This window comes from Chaetodon trifascialis, chromosome 24 (genome assembly GCF_039877785.1).
Source record: "Chaetodon trifascialis isolate fChaTrf1 chromosome 24, fChaTrf1.hap1, whole genome shotgun sequence".
Classification (NCBI taxonomy): Eukaryota; Metazoa; Chordata; class Actinopteri; order Chaetodontiformes; family Chaetodontidae; genus Chaetodon; species Chaetodon trifascialis.
The window spans coordinates 1,222,892-1,240,568 of NC_092079.1; the positions used below are offsets into that span (position 1 = coordinate 1,222,892).

At 44.6% G+C, this 17,677-nt stretch overlaps 1 protein-coding gene and 1 pseudogene across 1 annotated transcript in view; both read right to left on the bottom strand.

Moving 5' to 3' along the window:
- The window catches only part of LOC139352064 (NLR family CARD domain-containing protein 3-like), an 88,973-nt gene that overhangs the window by 33,661 nt on the left and 37,635 nt on the right, over positions 1-17,677 (bottom strand). The gene's annotated exons all lie outside the window — the stretch shown is intronic.
- Positions 1,881-11,404, bottom strand: LOC139352066 (protein NLRC3-like; annotated as a pseudogene).

Below are 17,677 nucleotides of genomic sequence, written 5' to 3' on the forward strand. Positions count from 1 at the left end.
GGAGTCCAACCCATCATCATCATCATCATCATCATCATCATCCTCATCATCCTCATCATCATCATCCGATCCACCACCACTGCTACTTGCCATCCAGTCATCCTGCTGCCATCCATCACAGTCCAGATTATGTCAAATCCACCAGCTCATTTTTTATGTTTGTTTGTTGGATTTATCTCTCTCGCTCTCCGTCGACTCTCAGCTCGCCTTCATCTGGATTTCCTCCTTCTCGCTGAGACCTGGATTTAATCTGCAGAGTTGTGCCCTCTAGTGGACCGTTTCTCAGAAACATCTCACTTTTATTCCTTTTGCTTTTGGTTCTTTTATCAGGAAGATGTTTTTGGTGTTTCGCTGGCTTCTCGTTGCTTTTAGCTGCATATATTCTCATCTCATCCGCATCATCAGAGTCTTCCTCAGCATCATCCTGCAGGAGAACAGACCTCCAGCTGACCTTTGCCCCCCGCATCCCTTCAGGAGGTCTGAGGAGGAAGGACACTCACAGACAAAGGGTCACCTATTATTGAAACTGACCACCATGAACACAGAGTCAACAGAACAAAGACATTATTCTGTGTCCTCTCCATCATCTCCGTTCACTTCTTGTCTGACTTCCTGTCCAAATGTCCTCAGCCTGTGCACTTCCTGTTCAGACAGACCTCCTTTCCCTCTGCACTTCCTGTTTGACCTGGCTGACTCCATCAACAGCTCTTTGTCTGGGAAATATTTCTCCACTTTCACACCTTTCACATGTTTTGGTTTCCACTTCATGTTGAACATCTGACTGAACTTCAAAACAAAGCAGCTGATTCAAGCCTTCAAAATAAAACATGAAGACCTTTTGTCTGAATTCAACATTCAGACATCAAACAGCAGCAGAAACAGCCCGTTTGGATGAACATCGTGTCTTCTTTGGAATATTTGGATGAACTTAATGAAGGTTCAGCTGATTGATCGACTGAATTTTTGACCAAAGTTTTGCAGTTTTAAGATGAAATTTGCCATTTTTCAGATCAAACTGTTGAACAGAAACTTGAAATAAAGACCAAATGGACCAACTTGATGATTTAAATGCAGCTCGGTTCAATAATTCAGCAGCAACAAACGACTCAGTGATTTCAGCTGTGACTGAATGAAACTAGTTTCCAGTAAAGTTTGAATGAAACGGAACAAAAGTTCATCTGATTTCATGAATGTGATGAAAGAGGAAGAGACTCAGCGTGTGTTTGTGTGTTCAGGAGGCTGAAAGTGACGATGGAGCAAACAAAAAGTCAGAATTTAAGAAGAAAAAGTGACATATTTTAAACGTCTGGAGGACAGAGTCACACCACAATACACAACAACACACAGAAATACACACAGAAACACACAGAGACTCAGTCAGTACGACACTGCAGGAAAACGGTGAAAATGTGAAATATTTTGTGGGAAACATGGAGAGAAGGTTGAATTTTAGAGGAAGTTTCTGAATATTGAGCAGAGATTTTGCAGGAAAACCAACGTTTGTTGGTGTGTTTCAGCTTCATCTCAGTCTGCGGTTTGTCTGTCACACTGTGGCCAAAAGTATGTGGACAGCCGAACTTTCACTCAGTGTGTGATTAACGTGACTGTGACACCGTGTTCATGACTGTGCTGCACATCAACCTCCAGTCTTCTGCGCTCAGCCTTTGCAGCAGATATTGGAGCTGCTGTTTGATCCCGATCGGACACCAGAGCATCACTGAGGTCCAACGCTGATGTCAGTGATCAGCATGAGAAACGTTTCTCCGTATCTTTCAGCTGAGTCCGGTCAGCAGTCCTGACCTGAAGAAAGACCATAAAACACTCACAGTAACATTCAGCTTTGACTGCAACAAGATCCACAACTGAAATCAACACACAGCTGAAGGTTCAAGTCAACAGCGTTTCCACACTTTAATGATCACAGCTTCCATCTTTAAAGGACTGGAAGTGGAAGAAGTTTACAAAGTAAATGAGGAATCTTTTCAATCATTTTCAACAAAGTTCATTGATCAATTTATTCCAATAACCTGAAAGACTGATGTGACTGAGATCCTGCACAGACTCAACTGATCTGTTCAGCAGTGTTTGTCTAACAGGAGGAGACTGTCCCTCCTACAGACGACACAGAGACACTGAGGAACCAAACCAGGACCAGAGCCCAAAGCCAAAACCAGGATAAAGAGGTTCAGTGAATGTGGTGTTGAAGGTGTGGAGGTGGATCAGTGAGTCAGAGGACACTCTGTAGAAGGACAGAGTGCCAGCAGGACAGTCCACATACACTCCTACTCTGTGAGAGACAGAGGAGGAGGAGGAGGAGGAGGAGATGGATGTTGTTCTGTCATTGTGCCAGACAAAGTCAGGACCATCATCAGAGCAGAACAGACTCCAGGACTGATCATTCAATCCAAACAAACACTCTTTACTGTCTCCTTTCCTTTTGATTCTTCTGTAACTCACTGATACAAAAACGTTTCCTCTCCACTCGACCTCCCAGTAACAGTGACCAGTTACACCAGTTCCACACAGCAGCTGAGGCCAGTGGTCAAACCTGTCTGGATGATCAGGATATGACTGATCCTCCTCCACATACGTCATCGTCCTGTTGTTGTCAGACAGTTTTATGTGTGTGTTCACTGTGTTTGTGTCCAGTTTGAGTTCACAGGAATCTGATGGAGAGAAGAAGAAGAAAACAGCTGCGGTTATTGATCGATCAGCTGTTGATTGATGGACAGTTTGATGATGACATCAGAGATGTGAATGAGTGATGTCACAGTTTGAAGATGGCTGAATGTGCTCTGCTTTGTTGTCATCAGTCAAATTAAAGACACACTTACACTTCCTCAGACCTGGGCTCAACCATCAGACTCCAGCAGGCTCCACCCTGAAAGGAGGAGGGGGGTCAGAGCAGCACCTCCTCTTTCAGCATGCAAACATGGACGTTACATCACTCTCACACACACAAACACAACATGTTGATGCGGCCTGCTTCTCCCTCTTCAGCTCTGCTCAGACACTGACAGCGACACTGATTCTCTCTCATCATTAAATCTGCCTTCATCAGCTCATTTCCTCATTTCAATCTGTTGCTGACTTCTATTCTGAGCTGCTTCACTCATTGATCGCTCTCTTGCTCTCCCACCTGTGATGATCAATAATCAGTCTGACTTTGTCTTCACTCAACAAACCAACAGAGCTTTAATCATTGATTGTTGGACACAATTGTCCTCGTCATGTCCCATATGTGACCATGCTTCATGTCTTCATTACAAGTGTGAAAACTGTCAATGAATTCAACATCTGAGACGAGTCATCACGACTCTGTTGTGTGGAAATCTTTTCATGTCAAACTTCCTGAAGTTCACCAGAACAAGAAGAGCCACTTGACGGGCTCTATTTTCAACTCCGCCGCGCAGACTCTGGTATTTTCGTGTGCTGTGCCACCGACGCATCTCCACCTCCTTCTCATCTCAGTCCCACCCAGCGGCACAACTCGGAAAGAGGGAGGGGAGAAGGCGTGGAGTGGGTTCGGCACAGCCGAGTCAAATCTTCACCAATCACAGCAGCTCCTCGCCTCACCTTTAAGAACCCCACTGGCCAGGCGCATGGCAAGTTTCCAGGAGACTGACGTCACTCATATCTCCTGACACCCGTTTGTAGCATGTGCGCACTAATCTAGGGCTAGTTCAGAAGATGAAGATGAGTTTGGCTCTCGGAGTGGAGAGAGGAAGAGACTGAGACAGAACTTGCTGTTTAAAATGGTATATTGAAAAAAATAGAACAAACAAACAAAGGGAATGGCCACCCACAAACAGAAACAGAAATCCCAAATTCAAACCAACATTCAATACAATCTGATCAGTTCAACAGTTCAATGAGCCCCATCAGCCTGGTGAGTTCAATCGATTCACACAAGGAGCTCAACAAAAGTTCAGATTTGCCCACAACGCGAAGGGCTGCAACATGATGACCGGAGGCAGCTTGAGTGTCCAGAGGGGCAGTGTCCAAAGTGGGGGAAGGGAATGTGTGTGTGCATGCGTGTGTGACAGGCCGCTCAAGCGCACAAGCTGCGGGGGCATATAATGAGAGAAGAACTGGCTACAATAAAGAGCCTCCTACCAGCCCGACCAGAGCAGGAGGATCGATTCCTGGTAAGTGAGTAGTGTAGCAGGTGACTTGCAGACTCACTGCCCAACGTGCATAGATTCAGTTCACATGGATTAGCTCGCCACCTGGCCAGTTCCACAGTTTAAACGGATTTACTGCTTTGTCTTCCGGCGCTGGTAGTCGGCTCCTGCAGCGTTTGTCTATCTTCGCGTGCCCCACTCGCATCGCCCCACTGACTTCCTGCAGCGCTGTTTTATGGACGCGGATAGGCCACACGCGGTCATGTGACGGCGTGACGTATGACGCCCAGACTGACGCTAGGAGACCGCTAGAATAAATGCATGAACTCGGTTTTTTCCACCCGGGTTACACGTTTGTATATACTGTTTATTTTTTTCTCAGTATATATATATATATATAGTTTTATATTCTGTACTATATTTTGTTTATATATATGTAAGGCAGCTAATTGATGGCGGGCAGTTGCCTCTTTATGTCAGAGGGCGGCACTGTTGTGCTGTTTATTCTATAGCAGATTCGCTCTGTTTGTCCCCTTAAGGGCACCGTAGCTTGGAGATTTGTCTCCGTGTAGACGCCATGTTTTTTTAAGTTTATTTTTACTTGCTCCGCAAGGTGTTGAGACCAGCAGCTACTGCAAATGCAGACAGCAGAGTTGAAGAGTGTGAATGTGGAATAAAAGGGCAGCCAAGGCCTTGAACCACAATCCCGAACCCTGTGTCCGGTGCCTCCTTCTCTCCGCACAACACTCCACCACAAACACAAAACAAATCACAACGCAGAGTCCAGGGGTGGTGCAGAGAGTCTGACAGCAGGCAAGCAGAGACAGTGGGTTACTCTCAATATAAATATTTTGTTTTTATATTTGCTTTTTATATATATAGTTCTCTCTCTTTTCTTTCTTTTCTAATTTTATTCTAATTCTATTCTTGTAAGGAGCACTGCAACAAAAACAATTTTCACGCGGAGATAAATAAAGGATTTCTGATTCTGATTCTGATGTCTAAATATGAGGTCCTTAGATGGTAAATCCTCGGCCTCCTCCTCCTCCTCCTCATCCTCCTCAAAGCAATGATGTACTCTATCTTTGTAGATAACGTTAAGCATTACTATGATAACATTTGTATTTGGAATGAAATGACGTGGGTAACAGCGGACAACGATCATCACATGTTTTTCCATGTGTCTGTCTCTCAGTGCTCTGAGACAGATGCAGTATATCTGCTCTGTAGGACGCCACGGCTGTTTCTGGTTGGCACAGCGACGTTAACCGATTAGTTCTCATCCCTGTTTCACCTGTGAACATTCAGTCAGGTTGAGTGACCATCACGCGTGCCGAACGCGCTTTCGATGTGGTCACATGAGAGACGGATCAAAATATATAAATTTAGGTCTGACTGTATGCGCTGACTCAGATCGTTGCATTGAACTACGGCTGTTGCTAATAATTGATCGCAGTGAAATGCCAGACACTGTGGAAACCTGACTGTGAGGTGTTGGTGACGTGAGCGCACGACTCCGCCGGTTTACGAAAATCCACTTGAGCCGCACAGAGTTGACCAGGTCTGAGGTGGCGAGCTTTCAGCACACGTTTACGCCGCTGGCGCAGACCGAAATGGTCGAAAATTCTCATTGTACCGACACCTCCCCCCTACTGCGCCGCAACGCCCATCCTGGCGCACCTCTGTATGCCTCGGTTTACCAAAATACCAAGTGCGCCGTGCGCCTGCCTGCGCTGGTCGAAAATACTACTGCGCCGCGCTGGCGCAGCCTGCGCCGCGCTGGCGGCGGAGTCGAAAATAGAGCCCGACGTCTACACAGGGAAATATTTACAAGCCATGTTTGCTGTGAAGACCATGTTCAGTCCAATTGTTGTCCACTGATGAAGGAACAGTCCAACATTTTGAGAAAAACACTTGAATGAAGCATCTCAAAAGTCCTGCTCTGTGCTGTGGTTGTCAGGTTCCAGCAGTTTGAACCAAATACAACTGCTTTGGACTTATTGGAAGCTTGTTTTTATGTCTTTGAGGACAAAAAGGACATTTGTCACACTGACAAAGAGTTCTTTTACCATGCAGAGATCTGTCCAAACTGCATCAGTGATGACCAACAGGTCATCATCATGTTTGTTCCTGGAGATGTTCTCCTTGAGACCTCCAACACAAATATGTCCTTTTCATGTTCAACCAGTGTTTATGTTGTGATCAAAGGACAAAGGTTTCCTACATGTCTGACTGTTCATGTCTCACTCACGTCCACCATCAAGCAAAAAGTCAGACAACATGTTTCCAGCTCTTCCTCCTCTTTCACACTGACTGACTGTGGCTGCAGCAGCCTCTTCATACCTGACAGTGTCCAGTCTGCAGTGAGGATCCTCCAGTCCAGCAGACAGCAGCTTCACTCCTGAGTCTCCTGGATGATTGTAGCTCAGGTCCAGCTCTCTCAGATGGGAGGGGTTGGATCTCAGAACTGAGGCCAGAGAAGCACAGCCTTCCTCTGTGATCAGACAGCCTGACAGCCTGCAAACACACACAACAACACACATGGAAGATCATCTGAGGGTCCTGCTGTCTGTCCAATCACTGCTCTCACAATGCAGAGATCTGATAGGCTGAGCAGCATCACGTGGGAGGAGTTACAACACATAATAATTCTCCACAGTTTCTGTGTTTCAGGTCAACGACTTCACACTCAACACTTCACTTCCTGAGTTCCTCAGTGACACTTTTGTGCTAATTAATCACGACTGAATCAGGAATAAAGTGACGTCCACTAATCAAAGTCACATGACAACAAAACATAAATGAGGATTTCCATCTCAGCCAGACTTCATTCATAAAAGGTACATTGAGAGAAAACATCTGCCAATCAATGAATGTCTATGTCAAATGTGTGGACATCTGAGGTTAAAGAAAGTCTCAAAATCATCAATCTCAGTCAGAGATCTGAAAATAAAGAAACCAGACTGAAAGATTCAAATCCTGACATGAGAGAGACTGTTTAAACTAAATGAATCTCTAAATGTACAAAACTAACTTAAATCTGTCAACACAAACAGTAACTTGATCTGACCTGAGAGTTTCCAGTGCACAGTGTGGACTCTCCAGTCCAGCACACAGCAGCTTCACTCCTGAATCCTGCAGGTTGTTGTTACTCAGGTCCAGCTCTCTCAGACTGGAGGACTGGGATCTGAGGACTGAGGACAGAGCTTCACAGCTTCTCTCTGGGAGGTTACAGCCACTCAGTCTGAAGAACAAGAAGAAAAAGAGCATTTATTTCAAAATGTTGAGTCTCTGCTCAGCATGTGTTCAAATCTTTGCTGTTCCATCATAAACATGTTGCAGATGTTCATTCATTGTCTTCATGTCTGTAGAAACACAGTCATGTATCCTCCATGAGGGGACAGTGTCACACCTGAATCCATTTCCTGATCTCATGTTTAAACCTGCTGGATGAAGCTTAAAGTGAGGTTAAAGAGAGGTTACAGCCACTCAGTCTGAAGAGACACAGGAAGGAAGCAAACAGTCAGTTAGATATCAGAGTATTTATTGATGAAGAAACTTCACTATCTCTGTACTTACACAGCTTTGTTGGAGGCTTTGACCACTGGCAGCAGCATCAGAAAAGCCTCCTCTGAAGCAGAGAATTTCTTCAGGTCAAAAATGTCCAGATCTTTTTCTGATGACAGTAAGATGAAGACCAGAGCTGACCACTGAGCAGGAGACAGTTCATCTGTGGAGAGACTTCCTGAACTCAGAGACTGTTGGATCTGATCCACCAGAGAACGATCATTCAGTTCATTCAGACAGTGGAACAGATTGATGCTTTTCTCTGCAGAGGGAGTCTCTTCAATCTTCTTCTTGATGTACTCGACTGTTACCGGATTGGTTTGTGAGCCACTTCCTGTCTGTGTCAGCAGGCCTCGTAGGAGACTCTGATTGGTCTGCAGAGAAAGACCCAGGAGGAATCGGAGGAACAAGTCCAGGTGTCCATTTGGACTCTGTGAGGCCTTGTCCACTGCACTCTGGTAGAAGTGTGTCTCTGCAGAGTCATGGTAGGTTGTTTGTTCTTCTGACAGCAGATTGACTCCAGACTTGATGAAGGTCAGATGGACATGAAGAGCGGCCAGAAACTCCTGAACACTCAGATGGACGAAGCAGAACACCTTGTCCTGGTACAGTCCTCTCTCCTCTTTGAAGATCTGTGTGAACACTCCTAGGTACACTGAGGCTGCTGTGATATCGATGCCACACTCCGTCAGGTCTGATTGGTAGAAGATCAGGTTTCCTTTCTGCAGCTGCTCAAAAGCCAGTTTTCCCAGAGACTCAATCATCTTCCTGCTCTCTGGAGTCCACTGAGGATCTGACTCAGCTACTCCATCATACTTGATGTTCTTCACTTTGGACTGAACCACCAGGAAGTGGATATACATCTCAGTCAGGGTCTTGGGCAGCTTTCCTTCCACTCTGGTCTTCATCACATTCTCCAGAACTGTAGCAGTGATCCAGCAGAAGACCGGGATGTGGCACATGATGTGGAGGCTTCGTGATGTCTTGATGTGGGAGATGATTCTTCTGGCCTGCTTCTCATCTCTGAACCTCTTCCTGAAGTACTCCTCCTTCTGTTCATCAGTGAACCCTCTGACCTCTGTCACCATGTCAACACAAGCAGGAGGGATCTGATTGGCTGCTGCAGGTCGTGTGGTTATCCAGAGGCAAGCAGACGGAAGCAGTTTCCCCCTGATGAGGTTTGTCAGCAGCACATCCACTGAGGTGGCCTTTGTAGCATCAGTCAGGATCTTATTGTTGGTGAAGTCCAGAGGAAGTCGACTCTCATCCAGACCGTCAAGGATGAACAAAACCCTGAACTCTTCAAACCTGCAGATTCCTGCTTCTTTGGTTTCAGGAAAGAAGTGATGAACAAGTTCCACCAAGCTGAACTTTTTCTCTCTCAGCACATTCAACTCTCTGAAAGTCAATGGAAACATGAACTGTATGTCCTGGTTGGCTTTGTCTTCAGCCCAGTCCAGAGTGAACTTCTGTGTTAAGACCATCTTCCCAATGCCAGCCACTCCCTTTGTCATCACTGTTCTGATTGGTTCATCTCGTCCAGGTGAGGCTTTAAAGATGTCTTCTTGTCTGATTGTGGTTTCTGGTCCGTGTGGTTTCCTGGATGCTGTTTCAATCTGTCTGACCTCATGTTCATCATTGACCTGTCCAGTCCCTCCCTCTGTGATGAAGAGCTCTGTGTAGATCTGATTCAGGAGGGTCCCGTTTCCTGCTTTAGCGATCCCCTCAAACACACACTGGAACTTCTCCTTCAGGTTACATTTAAGTTTACGCCCACAAAAAGCAGCAAGATGTTCTGAATGAAGACACAACAAATAAATCAATAAGTGATTTGATAAAGTTCAGATGAGAATTTAATGTCCTTGTCTTAACATATTTTGGTCCATCTGTTCAGACATCAGTGAATGTTCATTGATTCAACAGTTAAACCTTTAGAGAAATCCTCTTACTGCTCTGCAGACGCTCAGCCAGCTCCTCCTCCCTCATTCTCCTCAGGAGGTGCAGCGTGATCTTCAGAAATGCCTCTCTGCTGCTCCTCCTCTGCTCTGCATCCTCACCGTCCAACACCTCCTCATCCTCCCCCTGACTCTCTAAGGATTCTGGGTAATCTGGACTCAGAACCGTCTTGATCTTCTTCAGCTCGTTCCTCACAAAAGAGACAATGTTCTCCTCCAGCAGCTGGAACAGAAGATGATATGAATGACACAAAGTGAAATCATGGAAGCAAACCTCAGATCCATGTTGGACAGACTGACGGTCCACTGGTCTACAAAGTGCAGCGTGGACATTATTGTGGACAGAGCAGATGTGAGAGCAGCTGTTGTACATGTACAGACCAGAAATATGGAGTCCAGGTGAGTCTGATGCTGCTGGGCAGACTGACCACTGGGAACCTCTGAGCTCTCCTGGTGGACTCTGTGGACGAATCATGAAGAATTAGCTCACATCATGTCCGTCCACACAGTGACAAACACCAGCTGACGGTCCTTTGAGCTAAAGTGTTGATTCCAACATTGAATCAGAAGGTTTCCACTGACATTAAAGTGTCGCTCATACTGCTGATCCCACCGTGAATCAACAGTCCAGTCTGCATTTCTGTGCAGCTTTCACTTTACTGTGTTGGTTGACCAGTTTGTCTGGTTGAGTCCCTCCAGTTCTCATTGACCCCTATAATACTATGGACAGCATCACACAGCTCACACAAGCTAACTGGATGCTACCTGTCCAGCACAAATTGGCAATGAGTCACAATAAAGTGAGTGAAACTTGAGAAAACCAAAGAGAGAAGCAGAGAAGACTGGATCAAAGCAAAGCTGAGGGTGATTTCACATCCAGCTGTGTTTCAGATGAAAGCTGGAACGTTCTTCTCTGGACGACATGAAGGAAACAGGTGCAGCTGTTGTTCATACAACTTGTTCTGGCTCTTTCTTTTATTCTTGGACAACATGTATTTGTTCTTGTCCACTTGTTGGACCCACAACACATCTTTGAGCTTTTTCTCCTCTCTGAGCTCCTGCAGCCTGTAGTTACCCATAACACCCTTCTCTGCATCAGACGTCTTCACAGAGGCACAACTCCAGCCTGATGTGAGGCGCCATGATGCCGCCGTCAGTGTTTTTCTTGACTTTGTGAATCCATCAGCAGCATCAGTCACAAACAGACTGTGTGTTTCCTCACACTCTCTGTGTTGCTTCACTCTGTCTTTAACAGCAGCTGATCTCAGTCCAGCTGTTATCACTGACATGTTTCTGTTTGTGTTGTCATATGACTGAAAAACACAACATGTTGATTTGATGGAGGAACTCAGTGGAATTAGGGTTAGCCTTCGTTAGCATCTGTTAGCCTCAATCAAGTCACTGTTTCATACTCATGCAGTCATCAGTCAGAACGTGTGCGTGGAGGAAATGTTCAACTGGAATCAAGAGTTGAAGACTGGTTATACTGGGCAGCTTCCACATGGGAGGGTATAAACAAACGAGAAGAAGAACGATGCTGAAAATAAACAAACAGGTTTAAAAACTTTTCTAGATAAATAACAGTTCAAACAAGAATCTGTAATTATTTATTATTAACTATAATTATTAAGTATTTTAATGTTATTGACAGTTTACCTATTTGCAGCAGACGGTCGATCTCCTTTAAAATCAATGAAATGACCACCGACCATTCACTCTTCAAGGACACACAGCTGGGTTCAGGTTCAGGTCCAGCAGAGGCTGGTCTCGATCCTGTCAGACACAGAGGAAGACCACCAGGGATGGAAATTGACTTTTTCTTCTTCAGCCTCAGAAGCTGCGGGAGAAACTAGCAGCGATCAACAAGAAAAGGCTCAACACACCAAAGTTCAATAAAACATGAAGCTGAATGACTTCAGTCTGTGGATCATCGCTTCATTTGTCCATCAAATCTTGGACCAAAGCAGGACTCAATGGACTGATTTCTGAGCAGATTTTACTGTGATTGACAGACAACAAACTAAACTGTGGAATCCATCAGCACTGACTCTGTTGGTCTGTTTTCTAATATTTGCATCACGAGACTCAGCACAAATATCCTGACTGTTATTTAGAGATGATGGTCGCTGAAGCATTTCAGTCCAACATTCAAAGAGGAAGTTTGATGGTAAAGACACTTTGGAAGGTCCCCACTGGATTTGTGCTGAAGGCTCATATTATCCTCAGCTTTCAGTGTCCACATGTGGACATGTCAGTACTGTTTAAGGACAGACTGGACAAAGGTCCTTTAATACTAATCTAGCTCTAACCTTCATCATCATTCTAGGACAACATGAACATTAGAAGGACAAATGGTCAGACTGGATTTAATGAGGACAAACATCAGCAGTGGACAACATGAGGAGGACATATGGACATTTCAGGTCAAATTGTCCAACACAAGTTTAATACTGAGAACAACTTACTGCCTGTCAGAGACATGTTGCTGTTTAAAGTCAATGAAGCGACCCATTGACCGGTCACTCCTGAGTGACACACAGCTGGGTCCAGGTCCAGGTCCAGGTCCAGGTCCAGGTTCAGCAGAGTCTGGTGTGTCCTGCTGCTCTGGCCTACAACACAACACACACAGAGCTTTGAGCGTGAATAATGATGGTGGACAGATTTGAGTGCTCTGACATGGAGACGAGTCCTGGACAGTCAGAGTTCCTTGTCTCATCTCTTAGCTTCGGTCTGGCCGTCATTGTCCCCACACAGACTGGTTTTAGAGGGACGTACTCCCTCCTCTCTGTCCTCACACCGATTCATGCTGCTGATATGAATCGGCAGCATGACACATCAGTGTGTGTGAGCTCACATCAGCTCACACACACTTTGATCTAGAGAGGAAACACAAATCATTCATGTGCACATCAGCTGAATCATCCACTGACCCACTGAAGGACTGAGATGGATTGATGTGGTCTGACAGAGTGTCTCCATCCACAGAGTCCCTGCAGAAAACAACTCGATGCAGCTGATTATTTCACAGCAACACCTGGAATTAAACCTCCACTATAGTAACATTCAATCATTTCCCGTCATTGACCAGAAAACATCACTTCAAAGAGCGTTCTGCAGTCACAAACACTGATAATCTGGACTTTTTCTGGCTCATTAATGACAGACTCAAACAGAGACAGGGCTCAGTTGGTGCTCCTCTCATGAATGAATTGAAATGAAGTGATGAGTTCTGGTGACCTTCATCTACAAATACACAGTTCAACATATCTGAAAGACGAGAAGCTTCACTGAAGAAAAACTACCAATACAACAACGTACAAATTCTACAGTCCAAGTAAAAGTCCTGCTTTCAAACTCGGACTCAAGTAAAAGTACTCAACTATTCCAAGGTTCATGTATTCAAAGCATCCGCAGTAAAAGTACTTGTTCTGTAGTAAAATGTCTCCTCTGACTGTAAGTAAAGTCCAAGTACCTGAAAACTGTACTTCAGTACAGGCTCAACATACTTAAAGAACGAAGTAGAAGTACTCGTTCTGCAGAATGGATCATCTCACAGAACTTTTATACTGCAGTTTCATCTGTAATTTTACTTCATTGTTTATTATCTGATTAACTTTATCGCTGATAGCGACTGAAACACACAAACAATGAAACAGCGCCATCAAGTGACGAGTCAAAGAAACAGCAACAAAGAGAGAAAAGAGGAGAATGAAATGGCTGCGAAGAGAAAGAGAAAGAGTCAAAGAAAGACGTCAAATGATGACTGAAAAGAAAGATGAACGAAGGAGCGGAGCGTAAATGTACAGTGACAGCGAAGAGTTTTGACAGTTTTCCTCAAAATGAAGGTTCAAGTTCAAGAAACCAGCAGAAACCAGAAACTAGAACTCATCTGTAACTGTCAGAGGACACAAACAGAACCATGAAAACACCGATGTAACAGCTCACATACACTTTGATCACAAACACAAATCATTCATGTGCACATCAGCTGAAATCATCAGATCAAAAAATAGAAATAAAAGGTTTCAGATCCTCACAGCCTCTGAATGCTCCTTCCTGCTGTCTCCACATCAGCTGCTTTCAGCTCCTTCATCCAGAGTTCACAGTTAAACTCAGAGTTTGGAGAAACGATGGACAAAGCTGCAGATCAATGCCGTTTGTGCTGAAGCTAAGCTAACGACAGCTTGAGTTAAAAACACCTGAAACGAGAAACTTTACCTTCAGCTGGAGCTTCAGTAGAGTGAAATCGAGAGAAGAGAGAGAGAGAGAGAGAGAGAGAGAGAGAGAGAGAGAGAGAGAGAGAGAGAGAGAGAGGCTTGATTTTGTATAAAGTCTTTATTCGTGACATTTCACACCTACATGCTTCTTCCCAGAGGTGTTACAGTCACATCAGCACGTGATCAAAGATGATTTGTCCCCCCCATAACCACACACTGCCTGGAAACTGTCCAAGTCCTGAGCAGCTCCCTAAAAGCTGAACTCAGCAGTGTGGACTTCCGCATTCTCAACCACAGGAACCAGCATTCAGCCCAACCAATGCCACAGAGCAGAAGAAACTAGATCGTTAATTACCAGAACACGGCCTCTGTAAGACATTTTGGGTAAAATCCACTTCTACTTCATCAGCTGATCTTTGACCTTTTCTTAAACTTCATCCCGGTTTTTCTGTAAAAACTGTTGTTGCCCAGAAGGACTCCCAGATACCTTAGCCCCCCCTTTTCCAGACTAATCCTCCAGGTAACCTGAGCCAATCTCCCAGCCTGTCCCCCACCATGACCGCCTCACTCTTCCCCTAGTTTACTTTGGCTGATGACACAGGAGTGAACAGGTTCACTCGTTCATCGATGTCTTTCTGTGTGTTGCCCAGGACGACGACATTGTCTGCGTACGCTGACAGTTTAAAGAGACGTCACAGTCAGCCAAACGAACACCTCTCAGATCATGTCTCAGCGTCTGAAGCAGAGGCTCGATGGCTGACGAGTAGAGCATGCCGGACAAAGAGCAGCCCTGTCTGACCCCCTCTGAACACTAAAAGGAGCACTCAGACCTCCATTAATTTTCAGAACACTCGAAATGTCACTGTACAGAACCTGGATCTTGGCTATGAAACCTCGCAGAAATACTCAAGTAAAGTACAAGAACAGCTGCATCTCAAAAAATAAATATCATTGAAAAGTTCATGTTTTCCTGTCATTTAATTCAAACTGCAAAAATTTCATATATTTTAGATTTATTACACTTAAACTGAAATATTTATAGCCTTTTTGTTTTAATTTTAACAATTATGGCTTACAACTCATGAAAATCAAAAATCCAGCATCTCAAAAAATTGGAATATTTCATGAGATCGATCCAAACAAAAGGATTTATAACACAAAAAAGTCCAACTTGTGAAAAGCCTGTTGATGTTTTTCACACTTGATTTCAGGCAACTTGGATTCTGGGCCTCTCCACTCTTCCTCCACACTCTGGGACCTTGATTTCCAAATAAAACACAAAATGGACTTTCATCTGAAAAGAGGACTGGGGACCACTGAGCAACAGTCTTTCTTCTCCTCAGTCCAGGTAAGACGCTTCTGACGTCGTCTCTGGATCAGGAGCAGGTTGACACGAGGACTGTGACACTTGTAGCCCATTTCAAGGACACGTTTGTGTGTGGTGGCTCCTGATGCACTGACTCCAGCCTTGTGGAGGGTGTCAATGAGTGTCTTCAGGACATCTGTCAAGTCAGCAGTTGTCCTCATGATTGTGTCAACTACTGATCCAGACTGAGACCATTCAAAGGCTCAGGAAACCTCTGCAGGTGCTTTGAGTTAATTAGCTGACTTTTTCACAATATTCTAATTTTCTGAGACTGAATTTTGGGTTTTCATTAGCTGTAAGCTAATGTAAGCAGAATCATCAACATTACAAGAAATACAGGCTGCAATATTTCACTCTGTGTGTAATGAATCTTTATAATATGAGTTTCACTTTCTGAAATGACTGAAAAAATATTCAACTTTTTCATGATATTCAAATTTTTGTATATCAACTTCTATCAGCAGGTCTGCCTCACAACCAAAACCATCATGAGGTCCAAAACCACAAGCCCTGGTTTGCCAAACAGCTCAGTGAAGTCAGAGCTGATTCAAGCACCAAGACCAGAACCAGCAGCCATCTGGAACCCACTCAGGACCATCACTGACTACAAGAAGAAAGGTCCTGCTATCAGGCCGTCCTCCAGAGCAGCTGAGGAACTCAACACCTTCTACACCAGATGTGAGAGGTCCCCGACCACAAACTCTGATGGCCCACTGTCCCCCACTGAGGGTTCTGCATAATGCCAGAACCAGACAGCAGGCCAGGAGGACAGTGGCAGTGGTTTGACTCTGGAGTTCTGGCCATCTCTGACACGTTGGACCTTTATTGATACTTGAATCATTTACATTAATGCTGCAGCAAGTCTGTCTTTATTTCTGAGAGTTCACACTGGATTCGTTTCAGAAACTGAAGAGAAAATCAATCAGCATCTTAAAAAAAACTCTGGATGTGCTTATTTCTGCCTGCGACTGAGCTATAAACAGATTTCTTCAAACAAGTGAAAACATGATGTGAAGCTGTGAGAATACTTGAAGCTGTTCCAGTAAAAAAGCAGCAGAGATGGACTCCTGTTTAAATAAAGCTTCATGGACAGAAAGAAGACAAACATCAACATCCAGCAGCAACTCTTCAAAGTCAACCATCACCATGAAAATCCACACAAACCATCAGCAGCACAGATTGCTGCAGCCACCAGAGGGCAGCATCACACTGAGCTTCACAGGCTCACCTGGTCAGTGACCAAGTCACCACGCAGGAGTTCTGGGTAATGAAGTTCAAATCAAAGACTGTCAGAGGAACGTGGCTCCTCACAGGAAATATCAGACAAGAGTACAAGTATAAGTAGGACAAAGAGGAAATACAGGTATCTAAATTTGTGCTGAACTAATGGAGCAAATGTACTCGGTTACTTTCCAACACTAACAAGGACAATAAAATGAAGATGACAGAAGAAGAATTGAGTTTTCTGTTCAGCTTTAAGTGACTGTGTGAATTTTCCCTTTTTAATTTCCATCTTTCACAGTTGAATCTTTTGGTTTCTGCACTCGAGATGATAAACTCTGCTCATCAGCTGTTTGCTAAAAAGGTCCAAACTTTCATTGAGCTCAGTCTGAAGTTTCTCTTTTCAAACCAACAAAACATCACAAAAACTGGGACCATGAAGCTGAAAAGCAGCCAACAAGTATTAACTTCACCCAGAGCCCAAAATGAAAGAATCTGAACCTCCTGCAGCGTGCAGGATCATCTGAACCTTGTCTTCCTTCTGTCCTTCTTTGTTAATCTTCTTACTTCACAAACAGCTGAGACATCCTGAAAATACTTGGCTTTCACTGACTGTGGTCCGCCACTCACCACTCCCTTCTTCCCTCCCTCTGGTCCAGGTAGCAGTAAATAGACCCAATTACAAATCTTGGAGATCCACACACTGAAGCTGACGAGTAGGCGGAGATTGGACAGGCCAAGAGGGAGTCCAGTTCCAGAGACTCACGGTCCAGACTGACAGGGCGTCGGCTGGAGCGCGAGGTTGGCAGCTGAGCACAAGGAACAGGAGTCATGGAGGCAGACAGGAAGCAAGACAACAATGAGCAAAAGGTACTTAGAAGATCAGGGGCCTCATTTATAAAACATTGCGTGGAATCCATACTAAAAGTGTGCGTACGCCCAAAAGCTGGAAATGGCGTACGCCAAAAAAATATTCGGATTTATAAAACCGTGCGTACTCACACCTGCACGCAATTTTCCCTTTATAAATCACACTCCACCTGGAAGATTGCGCAGGTGGATTCACCTCACATCCCGCCCCCGACAGACCCACATTTTACCATGAATGGTCAATGCAAAGTACCTCATGAATGTCTTTGCATATAAATATGCCTGCTGATCAATGGCACTTTATGTTCGATCATGGCAGAAAAAAGAAAAAGAAATTTTACGGAGGGTGAAATCGAG